Here is a 13,306-nt window from a genome sequence, read left to right on the forward strand (position 1 = left end):
TGACCTATTTTCTACAGTTAACACTCATTTAATGTTTCATGTAGTTAACAAATATTTTTAATTTTGCACAAGTGTTCCAAAAGGTTCCCATGCTTGAATGGTTCAGAATCTATGTCTTGGGGAAACAAGACATAATGTACACAGCCAGTAAAATCATACAGATGCATAAACCTAGAGGTGTCAGGAGGCAATAAGTATACATGGGTAATTTTCAAATGGGCAGTGGAGTTAACAAGGGCTGTAAGCTCAGAGAAGGACTGGATCGACCTTGAGAGGGTTAAAATCAAAGATGTGTCTTGAAGAATGCGTCAGAATAACATTGCAGGCAGGCGAGTGAAAGGGGAAAGAGGAAGAAAAGAATATTAAATGTGATCAAAAGCAAGTTGGTAAGAATGAACAGTTAGGGGAACTGTAAGTAGGTCTGAGAGTTTGGTTGGATAAAGGAGCTGTTTAGCAGACTTTGGGCTGCCCCTCATCAGCGAATACTATCTGACATCCATTCTTTAATTCTTCCCATCATTGTCTATTCACTTTACAGTTGTTCTGGAAATGCCCATAGCAAAAGTAGCAAGCAGCTTGTGCAAACACTTGGTCCATCTTTCTTTATGCAAAGCATGTTTTCCACTTTTTAAAAACTCCTTCTTTGTGTTATTGCTTCTTAGCTCTCTCTCCCTCAAGAAAAAATGGACAGGAGACCTTGATTTTTAGACTAGTAAGATCTCTAGCACCAACTAGGAAAACTTGGAGAAAATGAAAAGGAAGTGTGGACAGGAAGTGGGGGTAGTTTGGCAAGCACCAGCAAGTTTTAGGAGAGACCCAGGTTTACCTAACTCTTTCACCTAGAGACTAAAGCCCCTATCTGGAGAGTCACCTTCAAATCGCCTCAAATCGTCAAATGCAGAACATTATGTTCTGCACTTGTTCCTCTAATTCCCTGTAAGCCCTGGGAAGGATCCTTAGGATGGCTTTGCAGGCCTGTGTCCCAGTGTTCAGTGTTGCATAAAGCTGTATAACTGAGGAAACCCAGCACAGTCCTATATTGAATGGATGTAGGATAAAAATGAAATAATATGGGACTTTGCTCTTGGTCCAGTGGTTAAGACTCCACATTCCCAATGCAGAGGGCCTGGGTTAGATATCAGTTCAGCTTTGATTGTAAAACAAAGGGGTTGGACTAGGCAATTCTTCCCAAATCAGTTTTTAAGGAAATTTAATAGATATGAAAAAATGAAGGTGGTGCTAGTGGTAAAGAATCTGCCTGCCCATGCAGGAAATGCAAGAGATGGGTTCAATTGCTGGATTGCGAAGATGCTTTGGAGTAAGAAATGGCACCCTACTCTGGTATTCTTGCCTGGAGAATTCCATGGAGAGAGGATCCTGGCAGGCTACAGTCCATGGGGTTGCACTAAGTTGGACACGACTGAGCACAGGATGCAACACAGCACAATAATGTCATAACAAGTTCACATTGTATTTTAATGAAAAACCTGAGCCTTTCTTAAGTCCACCCATGTTTCTAAATGCTTCAGTTGGGTTTTGTTTTGTTTTCTCCTTTGGTTTTCTTTCTCCTCTTCAACCTGTGTCCCTTCTTACTTCTCTGAGTCATCAGACACTTCGGAGGGGAGATCCTGGGCCCATTGTGTTTGTCTTCTTCTTCCTCCTCCCACCTCTTTGTCCCTGAGTCCTCAGCCTCTAAGGTCCATGCCTGTTCCTCCATTTTACCTGTGTTCTAGTGGATCTTGACAAGTAAGAGTTTACAGATGTCATTATGCTTGTTGCCAGAGATTGAAATTCTTTCAAATTTAACTTCTATCTGATCTTGTTGCTTCTGCAGCTTTTTGAGGGGAATGACTCAGCTTTTCAGAGTGAGTCAAGCTCTCACTGAAGTCATTTTTAGGCTTTGGTACATTCTCTTCTAGGGCCTGAGGCTCCTCTACCAAGTGACCAGCACACTCTCATTCTCCATCATGCACTGGGCATCACGTCACTACCTCCTTCACCATCTGGCTCAGCTCCGAGGGCCCTTAGTTCCCCGAATCTTTGGAGTTAGAGAAGTGGCCAAGGGGAGGGGTGGCTCCTGTGGGGGCCCAGCTGCAGGGAAAGAAACTGGTCCAAGCCTGGGAGGGGCTGGAGGACTGGAAGAGGGCAAGCTTGTGACCGGATCTCCTGCACAAAGGATGCAGGGAAATATAAGCCTCTCCTGTTCAGCAACTTTGAAGCAGCCATCAGGCCTGCTCCGCATCCATTCATCTCTGTGCACTAGCTGCTCGAATATGCAGATGTCTTCAAATGGGTTCCTACCCTCAAAGAGTTGACGGGGAAGCAGGATACAAATCAAACTTCACACTGAGAGAGGAGAGGTGCAGAAACGGAGATACGTTCAAGCTACATGTTGACACGCAGTGTGACACACGGAGTGCAGAGAAATCCGTTCTGTGCCAAGGGTGGAAGGGAAGCAGACTTCAGAGAGGAGGTGTCTTGAAGGATAAGGAAGGGTTCAGGGGAAGGGATCATTCAAGCCTGAAGGAAGCCAGTGTAGGCCAGATGTTCCTCTATGGCTTGTCATTTGCAAGCCCTGCCCTTGGCAGCTCTGTCCCAGGGCTTTCACACATTGCAAAGAAAATCAGTCACAACAAAAACTGCCTGATGAGAGACTGTTGCACACTTTGAATAGAGTGTGTGTGCATGGTAAATCACTTCAGTTATGTCTGTCTCTTTGCGACTTTATGGACTGAAGCCTGTTGGGCTCTTCTGTCCTTGGGATTCTCTAGGCGAGAATACTGGAGTGGGTTGAAATTTTCTTCTCCAGGGGGTCTTCCCAACCCAAGGATCAAACCCACATCTCTGAAGTCTCCTGCACTGGCAGGCGGGCTCTTTACCACCAGCACCACCTGGGAAGTCTTCAAGCACATAGTATCAGTTCAGTTCAGTCGTTCAGTCGTGTCCAACTCTTCGCGACCCCATGAATCACAACATGCCAGGCCTCCCTGTCCATCACCAACTCCTGGAGTTTACCCAAACTCATGTCCATCAGGTCGGTGATGCCATCCAGCCAACTCATCCTCTGTTGTCCCCTTCTCCTGCCCCCAATCCCTCCCAGCACCAGGGTCTTTTCCAGTGAGTCAACTCTTCGCATGTGGTGGCCAAAGTATTGGAGTTTCAGCTTCAACATCAGTCCTACCAATGAACACTCAGGACTGATCTCCTTTAGGATGGACTGGTTGGATCTCCTTGCAGTCCAAGGGACTCTCAAGAGTCTCCTCCAACACCAGAGATCAAAAGCATCAAATCTTTGGCGCTCAGCTTTCTTCACAGTCCAACTCTCACATCCATACATGACCACTGGAAAACCATAGCCTTGACTAGACAGACCTTTGTTGGCAAAGTAATGTCTCTGCTTTTTAATATGCTGTTTAGGTTGGTCATAACTTTCCTTCCAAGGAGTAAGTGTCTTTTAATTTCATGGCTGCAATCACCATCTGCAGTAATTTTGGAGCCCCCCAAAGTAGTCTGACACTGTTTCCACTGTTTCCCCATCTATTTCCTATGAAGTGATGGGACCGGATGCCATGATCTTAGTTTTCTGAATGTTGAGCTTTAAACCAACTTCTTCACTCTCCACTTTCACTTTCATCAAGAGGCTTTTTAGTTCCTCTTCACTTTCTGCATTAAGGGTGGTGTCATCTGCATATCTGAGGTTCTTGATATTTCTCCTGGCAATCTTGAGTCCAGCTCATGCTTCTTCCAGCCCCGTGTTTCTCATGATGTACTCTGCATATAAGTTAAATAAGCAGGGTGACAATATACAGCTTTGACGTACTCCTTTTCCTATTTGGAACCAGTCTGCTGTTCCATGTCCAGTTCTAAATGTTGCTTCCTGACCTGCATATAGGTTTCTCAAGAGGCAGGTCAGGTGGTCTGGTATTCCCATTTCTTTAAGAATTTTCCACAGTCTATTGTGATCCACACACTGAAAGGCTTTGGTATAGTCAATAAAGCAGAAATAGATGTTTTTCTGGAACTCTCTTGCTTTTTCGATGATCCAGCAGATGTTGGCAATTTGGTTCCTCTGCCTTTTCTAAAACCAGCTTGAACATCTGGAAGTTCACAGTTCACGTATTGCTGAAGCCTGGCTTGGAGAATTTTGAGCATTACTTTACTAGCGTGTGAGATAAGTGCAATTATGTGGTAGTTTGAGCATTTTTTGGCATTGCCTTTCTTTGGGATTGGAAAGAAAACTGACCTTTTCCAGTCCTGTGGTCACTGTTAAGTTTTCCAAATTTGCTGGCATATTGAGTGCAGCAGTTTCACAGCATCATCTTTCAGGATTTGAAATACCTCAACTGGAATTCCATCACCTCCACTAGCTTTGTTCGTAGTTGACTTCACATTCCTGGATGTCTGGCTCTATAGGCAATTCTAATGTGCAGAATAACTACTTGGAGACATTCCTGGGTCCTACTCCCAGAGGTAAGCCACAAGAATTTGTGTTCAGATGCTGCCAGTCTAGGAAACACCTTTTGTGTAATCTCGGACTAGACAACTTTCCTGATTATGTAATGAGGATAATAGAGATAAGGCACAAAAGAACCAGTTCTCAATCACCTTCTCTTAAAAATAAGTGTATTTAAAAAAAATTTTTATTAGAGTATAGTTGATTCACAATGTTGTGTTAGTTATAGGTGTAAAGCAAAATGAATTAGTTATATATATATATACTTTTGTGTCAGGAAGCTTCCTGTGTGCTGTTTTGGATCTGTCAGGGATTCTCTGTTCCTTATTAATTCCTGAAGGAGAGGCAAGCCTCTCCCAGGACTGAGGAATCCAGGCATTTCCTTCATTAGTGTTTCTATATGGTGATAAGTACCCTCTTCCTTCTTGTGAACCATACGGTAAAAGTGATTGTTTACAACTCTCTCTCTCTTTAATATGGATCGCCTATGTTTTGTAAGTCTGGAATTTTAATCTTTACCTTTGCTGAGAATAACTACCTTGTAAGACAGTATATATGCCCACACCATGTTGATTAAAACACCTTTGCTCCATCAGAGCTCTGGTCCCCGTGTCTTTCTTTTTCTTTCTTTCTTTCTCTTTCTCTCCCTCTCTCTCTTTTTCAGGCTGATCCCCTGGAGTGCAGAGGCTCTCTGAGTTCACTTTCCTGCCCAGGCTTCTAAGACCCTCTCGAGAAGGTGCTCTGCGCCTTCACCCCATTGAGAGGGTGCCTGAGGCCTCCGTGAACAGAGCAAGCCCTGTGCAGGGGCTTTCTTGGCTTTCAGTGTAAACCAAGGAATATCAGCCTCTTTCTCTCCTTTACTTTCTTATTGTTGACTCTGGACCACCAAGTTCCGGTCCATTAAAGGACCTCAACACTTTTGTATTATTGTTAAAGCTGTTGAAGTGTGAGCTGATTAAAACGTCGTTTATTCTCAAAGCATTCCAAAGCAGCTGATAGGGAGGACCATCAGCTTTCCAGCTGAGAAAAACTTCTTTAAATTATTTTTGTTTACAAAAAGAATTCTCTTTGATACAAAAAGTAGAAGGACATACTTTAAAATATAAATTAAATATATTGTGACCTTGCTACCTCTAAGGAACAAAGTTGCCTTAAGGCATTCTATTGATTATTAAGCTTTTTTGTGTATTCCAGCTTCACCCCACTCTATTATAAATAATAGATATCAGTATATTTATGGTAAATAATGTAAGGGATCTTATTTTAGAATTAGCCATCAAAGAATAAGTATAAATTGCTATATTGTGTAAGAGTTCTCTGCTCCATTCCTTCAAATGCAGTTCACAAAGAACCACATTTCCTTGGGGAAAACATAATTTAAACCATAGAGAAGTAACACTTCTTTTCAGGGAAATTGCAGTGCCATCCAAGATATTGGTAGAACTACAGAGCTCCATAAATATCACTGTTGGACTCAAAGATTTGGTTATGTTCATGAACAAGATACGTAAATTAAAAATGCAGTGTGTTAAATGAGACTATATAGCAAACAGGATATGTCTTATAACTTCTACTGTTTTTATATTATAGTTTGGATTTTGGATCTTTTTTTTTTTTTTAAGTGTATTTTTAAACCAAACAATTTACTAACCTATTGGTGTGCCAAACTCCTTTTGTCTCTTCATTTGGGCTCTATATCTTTTGTTGGGACCAGACTTTCACTTCCCTAGGATTGAAACGGGGGTGGGGGAGGAGGCTCAAGCAAGAGAGGAGGAATAGATGTTCTTTAAATGTATCGTAAAGAGAGATTCAAAGTCATATCATAGACATGGACCATTTTCCTTATGATGGGATATGTAACTTATAAATTTATGTTAGGACAGAAGTACAGTCAGTCCTTAGTTTCTGCTGTTGCTCACCTGGATCAGTTTTCTATCCTTGAAGCTCTGGATGTGGAGGGCCTACTGCACTATGCCGCTTTATATAATGGGCTTGAACACCCACAGATTTTGGTATGTGCTGGAGGTGGTGGTGCTGGAATCAATCCCCTGTGGGTACTGAGGACCACTGTATAGTTATCTCATCTGCTGTACAGATATTTGACTTAGACTTAATAGGTTATGCATTAACCACATTAGATTGTTGTAGCTATGAATCATGAATAAAAGTTTGTAAAGAGTAAATTGTTTCAATTTCCTGAATCTGTTAAATTGAGAAGCCTCTCCTGGGGTAAAAGTAAAACCTCCATCACTGGGGAACACTTATTCTTTCACAACAGCCCTGCCTTCTGCTCTCCTTCCTGAGCCCGGTGGTCCAGCCTGTCTCCTAATGCCTCAGGCCAACAAGTGACTGAGCTGTATTAACTTGAAACTGCTGGCTGTAGAAATTCCAATTGCTTGTAGAGCCATTGGCTTTTGCACTGATGCCAGTTTTCTTAGGCACTGTTTACCTAGGCAAACTAGTCCTGCTACCCAGCCCAGAAGATCTGCTGGCAAAGAGAAGTTGTAGCTGGTAGGGTGAGATAAATTTCATGACCTTCTTGCACTCTCCAGCCTGATTTTAGGCCTTTTTTATTTGTTTAGGTGTTCAAAACCTGTGTGATGGGAGAAACTCAGCTTTAAACAGTGGTTTAGTTGTGATTTTCTTCTGACCTGTAAGTAATAACATTCAGAGGGATAGGGCAGTTAGTTGGGCTTTTGGGTTCTAGTACTTTGTCACTTGGAGTTCTTTGATCCTGGGCAAGGCATTTAACGTTTCTAAGCCTGAAACAAACAAACAAAAAATGTAATATCTGCTCTTCCTGTTTCACAGGTTCTTGTGAAATTCAGAAAGTTCAAATGATTATAAACTGTAAAGCAATATACAGAATAATTATTATAAATATTATACTTTATTATGTATTTTGATTTTTATATAGTATCTATTGAATTATTATAATCACATTCTCAATATACACAAAGAGATCTTAGCTTACTATAGTTAGCATCTGAATCTGGCTCTTCTGACGTGTAGTTAATATCTATAAAAATCATTTGCCTTTTATCTTTTGGGTCTATATGCCATTTAATAAACAGTTTTTCAAAGAGATATCAAATTTTCTTCTCTGCACTTTACATAGAGCAAAAGATTAACTCAACTCCTGCAGTATCTTGTGTAACACACTTGTGAAGTCAGGCAGAGGGCATGAGTGGGCAAGCTCTGTACTGTCTATAGCAGAGGAAGTTTAGGAGGTTTTGTTTAGAAGTTTAATTCTTTTGTGCTGCCTTGAGTCAGCTGCTATTTGGAACACTCAGATGAAAACAAATACTACTTGTCCTGGCAATAAGGGAGGCTTTTTGCAGCTTGTGTAGCCTCATGAAGGACATTTGTTTATGACCATGGACATGGGACACTGGAAAAAAAATTTGATCTCCAAGTCTCAGATCTTGTCTCAAGTTGCTAAAAGGCTTGAGAAAGAAACGTGCTGGTGAGGAAGAGCTGAGAAAAAAGGGGCAGATGGAGGGGCCTCCTCAGCCCAGAGGGTTCATGGCTAGAGCTGCTGATCTTGGGAGAGTCACATATCCATTCCAGGCCTCAGTTTCCCTTTGTGTAATATGGGAAACTTAAGGGTCGTTCCAGATGTAATGTCTTCCAGTTTCATGAAGTAGGTTTGAGAATCAATTGACTAGTGAGTGACAGTTGAGGATGATGGCTGAGGTTTCCAGAGCCAGAGTGGGTTCCAGTCCAGGCCCCCACTTCATGCCTATGTGACACCTTTCATGGACCACTTGTGGCCTGAGACTTCACGTGAAGAAGAGTGATTTGTTGTTGTTTAGTTGCTAAGTTATGTCTGACTCTTCGTGACTCCATTTGCCTGTGTGCAAATGTCAATATGTATGAGCTGTTATCCCCCTCAAATTTAGAGGACTTTTGGAGCTAAGCAAGTACTTTGGCAATACAGAAATTATCTTCTGTGCAATAGTGAAAAGTAAACAAACATGTTTAGGCACTGGAAAGAGACCAGCTTCTCCTTTTTGTGCTCTCCCAGCTTGAACTGCAATGAGAGAACAAACTGAAGGCTTTAGGGAGAAGGGGTTAGGGTGTCAGATGCCTCTGAGTTCTTGCCTTTCTCTCTTCTAGGTTATCTTATCAGTGAGTGGTGGTGAGGTTTTCATCAGGTTTGTTTTGTAGCTTATAAGAAAATCTTAGATGGAGGAATGAACAAATAAGAAATGTAATAGAGCAGTCTCATCAGAGAACCCTACTGTTATTAATACATAATTATATTTGTGCTTCACAGGTTGGCTTAATAATTCCCTCCAGTGCTTTGCTAGAACTCTTTTAGTCCATGCCTATTCTCAGAGTATGGTCCAGAAGGTTTATTTTATGAATGCTGACTAAAGGAAAAAAGGGAGAAAGGACAACTATAGGAAGGTTCCTTAACCAGATGAAAGTGAAAGTCACTCAGTCATGTCCAACTCTTTGCGATCCCATAGACTGTACAGTCCATGGAATGCTCTAGGCCACCATCATTTATAGGGCCAGTGGACAGGAAAGGAAGGGAAAAAAATCAATAAAATATCCAAAAGAGAACAAGGAGGAATTAATTATTAATGTGGCAAGAGACTGGTGAAATATAGAAGGAAGAAAGCTTCAAGAAAGAACAAGTTTTTTAATACCTGCAGAAGCCAAATATGTCATTGATGTGGGCAGTAGGGTCATGATATCATTGGTGAACCTATTGGGTTCCATCCCTGGTTCAGGGAGATCCCCTGGAGGAGGAAATGGCAACCCTCTCTAGTATTTTTGCCTGGAAAATCCCAAAGACAGAGGAGCCTGGCAGGCTATAGTCTCAGGGATTCCAAAGAGTCAGACACAACTGAACAACTGTGCATGCATGCACCATATGGCCTAGAGCCTCCCAACAGAGCCCGTCCTTTCATCAGAGTTGGATTGGATTAGAGATCTCCAACCCTCAGTAAATAAAAGGACGTTTTTATCCTTGTAATCTAGGCGACAGTAGGAAAGAGGACTTCAATATATTTTCCTTACTAGAGGAGGAGGATGCTGAACATTTGTAAAGCAAAGTAAAGGTGATGGGCAGAAGGCACAAGTGTAGAACACGTGCTCCACAACCACAAACATCTGTGTGCCTTTTCCCACCCTTCTCTCCTTGTCCAGCCTACTGATCACTCACTCAGTTCAGTTCAGTTCAGTTGCTCAGTCGTGTCCGACTCTTTGTGACCCCATGAATCGCAGCACACCAGGCCTCCCTGTCCATCACCAAATTCTGGAGTTTACCCAAACTCCTGTCCATTGAGTTGGTGATGCCATCCAGCCATCTCATTCTCTGTCGTCCCTTTTTCCTTCTGCCCCCAATCCCTCCCAGCATCAGGGTCTTTTCCAATGAGTCAACTCTTCGCATGAGGTGGCCAAAGTACTGGAGTTTCAGCTTCAGCATCAGTCCTTCCAATGAACATCCAGGACTGATCTCCTTTAGGATGGACTGGTTGGATCTACTTGCAGTCCAAGGGGCTCTCAAGAGTCTTCTCCAACACCACAGTTCAAAAGCATCACTTCTTCGGCGCTCAGTTTTCTTCACAGTCCAACTCTCACATCCATACATGACCACTGGAAAAACCATAGCCTTGACTATACGGATCTTTGTTGGCAAAGTAATGTCTCTATTAAACTCTGTTTAATCAGCTGATACTGCCTCCAGGCAACCAGATGAGAGATTCTCTTTTCTTGAAGTCTAGTTATATGGTTGCAAAGAGTCGAACATGACTGAGTGACTGAACTGAACTGAACTGAACTGAGTTATACATATCTTTGTCCTTTAAGTCATGTATCTCTATTTTTTAAGTTTCTGCATCATATCATAAGCTGATAATGGTGCTATAATTCTTAGTATCACTTAGCCTGGACTGACACTTTTGCTGCTTGGTTTGAGCAATCATGATCATGGGAATTCTCTGCAGGTTGGAACAGAAGGCATTAGAAGATCTTGAAATACCCAGGAGGTTGGCAATCATTAGATCTCTTAAGGGAGCAGTAGTCAAAGGGCAGAGCTGGCAGTGATGAGACTATTGAAATAATTGGATTATGCCTCCACAGTGTGCCCAAAACTTCTCCTGGCTAGGAAAAGCATAGTTTCCTCCTTGGTCTATTTCCTTGTCACTGTGTTTTGTTTCTTTGCTAGATCTCTTGAGTCTTACAATTGTCTGCGTTATTAGCAGATACCTGTGAGCTCTTCCTCCAGGCCTTGCCTCCTTGAATCTCTGACTCTGTCTTTTATACCTGTCTACCTAGATGTTCTTTTATACCTGTCTACCTAGATGTCCTTTAAATGGAATAATTTTAAAACGGAATTTTCTTACCTTTCCTGATTGTTCTTCTGCCTGTATTCTGTGTTTCTCATACCCTAAGTGAAGACTTCCAGGGCCTTTCAGTCCTTTGCCTGTGTCCTACCAGCCTGCTTCCTGATGCCATATCTTACTCTGTGTGCAGTTACCAAGGTGCATCAACTGCCTCAGTGATACCTCTTGAATGTATTCCCTCCCTTATATTCTCCTGGGGCAGACCTTCATTTTCTTCCTGTCGACAGTTGCCAAATGCTATGGCTGTGGTCCTCTAGTCTCCTCTCGCCAATCTACTGTGTGCACCTCAGCTGCATCATTTTGCCCAAAATATAGTCTCATTAAAAAGAGTGTCCAAAATCCTTTCTGTTTAACCATTAACAACTAAGAGCATTTCACCTGCCACCATTTTTCCAGCTGCACCTTTAGTCAGACTGCATCATCTTCTACATTGGAAGTTGCAGCTGGTGGTTTAGTCCAGATTTGGCCTGCAGGCAAGTTTTGTTTGGTCTGCAACTTTAAAAAAAATGATCTGAATCAATGATTTAAAATCAGAGGATTTCCCTTAAAAGCTAAAGTCAGAGAAAGTTTAGTTAACTTTGAAAGCTTAAAGACAGATGGAAATTTGCAGCAGTCAGTCAAGATTTGAATTCTTAACTGCCTAAGTTCTGAGTCCATCTTTCACCTATCTTTGTATTGCTGTCACATATAGCAGAATCTTTACATGTACTCTGTGCGTGCATGCTCAGTCCTCAGTGGTGTCCAACTCTTTGCAACCTCAAGGACTATAGCCCACCAGTCTCCTCGGTCCATGGAATTTTCCCGGCAAGAATACTGGAGTGGGTTACCATTTTCTACTCCAGGGAATCTTTCTGACCCAGGGAAGCAGATTGGCAAGCAGATTCTTTATCACTGCGCCACCTGGGAAGTCCTTACACATACTAGTCAGGGCCTGTTTAATACCTGTTGAATTATTGTTACCTGACTTTTGGTAGTTTCTTGACACAAACATTGAAGTTGTTTGTAGAAAAAAAGTACTGTGTTAGTGAGTCACAGGTGATCTGTACAGTGTTTAAAAGTGCAGGTCATGTAATTTGCACACCGATAGAAATAAATAAATATGCATTTTAAAGTATACTCAGATTTTACAATGTTTAAAAAATGTGACCAGACTATGGCTGATTCTTGTTGATGTATGACAGAAAAACACAAAATTCTGTAAAGCAATTATCCTTCAATCAAAAAATTAAAAAAAAAAAAATGTGACTGGGACTTCCCTGGTGCTCCAGTGGTTAAGAATCCACCTTCAGTGCAGGGGACATGGGTTCTATCCTTGATGGGGTGACTAAGCTCCCACATACCGTGAGACAACTAAACCCATGCACCATAACTACTGAGCCTGTAGGCCACAACTAGAGAGAAGCCCAGGTGCCCCAGAGAAGAACCCATGTGCCACAGCTGAAGATCCCCAAGTGCTGCATCTAAGACCTGAAGCAGTCAAAATAAATACATTTTCTTTTAAATGTGACTTTATGGTCATGCAGATAAGTTTGTTCTATGAAATTGTTGTCCTATAACAGGCAGGAAAAAGGCAGAATCTGGAGAGGAGAATTAGAAAACTGCTTGACAGGATGAAATGGCCATCAACAGGAAAAGTTGGAGAACCACTTGTGTGGAATACCAACTTTTGAATGTGAGAAGTGAAGCAGGTAGTGAGTTATAATAGATGCTCCAGGTATCTAATGTGGTTGGTTTGTGTTGAAAGTTGATCACACACTGAGTTATTGATGTGTGTGGAGTGTACTAGGACTTTCCCCCACCTCTCCCTCCCACTTTGACATGAGCATACAAGTGAACTTTTTAGAGATAACAATTTTACATCTTTTTAACCTGTAATAATTTCAGGTAATCATTGTGGTCCTAATAACAAATTATGTAATGGGAAAAAAACGATCATCTCAGTTTCCCTGGAAACATGGGGCTGTCTATCCCTGGACCCACATTTCATCATGCAGGATTTTCCAGATCAGTGATGTGACAGTAACAATAGAAGGCTTAGTAAAAGCCAGGTACTATTCTAGTACCTGTTTTTACTTTTTTAAGCATCACAACAATCTTTTCAACCAATTAGTATTATTATTTCTGTTTTATATATGAGAAATTGAAGCACAGAGAGGATGAGTCACTTTCCTGAGATCCCACTGCTGGCAGTTGGGGAAGCTGAGCCTTTAACCCAGGCATCACTGTGGAGTCTATGCTACTGACTTTGGTGTTTGACATGACTCTTGTTATTGTTCAGTCTCTAAGTCATGTCTGACTCTGCGACTCCATGGACTACAGCATGCCAGGTTTCCCTGTCCTTTACTATCTCCTGAAGTTTTTTCAAATTCATGTTCATTGAGTGATGCCATCCGACCATTTTCACCCTCTGCTGCCTTCTTCTTTTGCCCTCAGTCTTTCTCATTATCAGGGTCTTTTCTAGTGAGTTGACTGCATCAGGTGGCCAAAGTACTGG

General features: G+C 41.9%; 1 protein-coding gene across 2 annotated transcripts in view; it reads left to right on the plus strand.

The window, feature by feature from the left end:
- Positions 1–13,306, plus strand: part of NCEH1 (neutral cholesterol ester hydrolase 1) — a 64,029-nt gene that overhangs the window by 19,889 nt on the left and 30,834 nt on the right. Inside the window, exon 2 of one of the 2 annotated variants that reach the window (XM_027540902.1) lies at positions 7,036–7,106. The exons of the other annotated variant lie outside the window; for it this stretch is intronic. The gene's annotated coding sequence lies outside the window, so the exon portion shown is untranslated. The remainder of the gene's footprint in view (positions 1–7,035; positions 7,107–13,306) is intronic. 2 annotated transcript variants of the gene reach the window in all.

Source organism: Bos indicus x Bos taurus, chromosome 1 (assembly GCF_003369695.1).
Source record: "Bos indicus x Bos taurus breed Angus x Brahman F1 hybrid chromosome 1, Bos_hybrid_MaternalHap_v2.0, whole genome shotgun sequence".
NCBI lineage: Eukaryota > Metazoa > Chordata > Mammalia > Artiodactyla > Bovidae > Bos > Bos indicus x Bos taurus.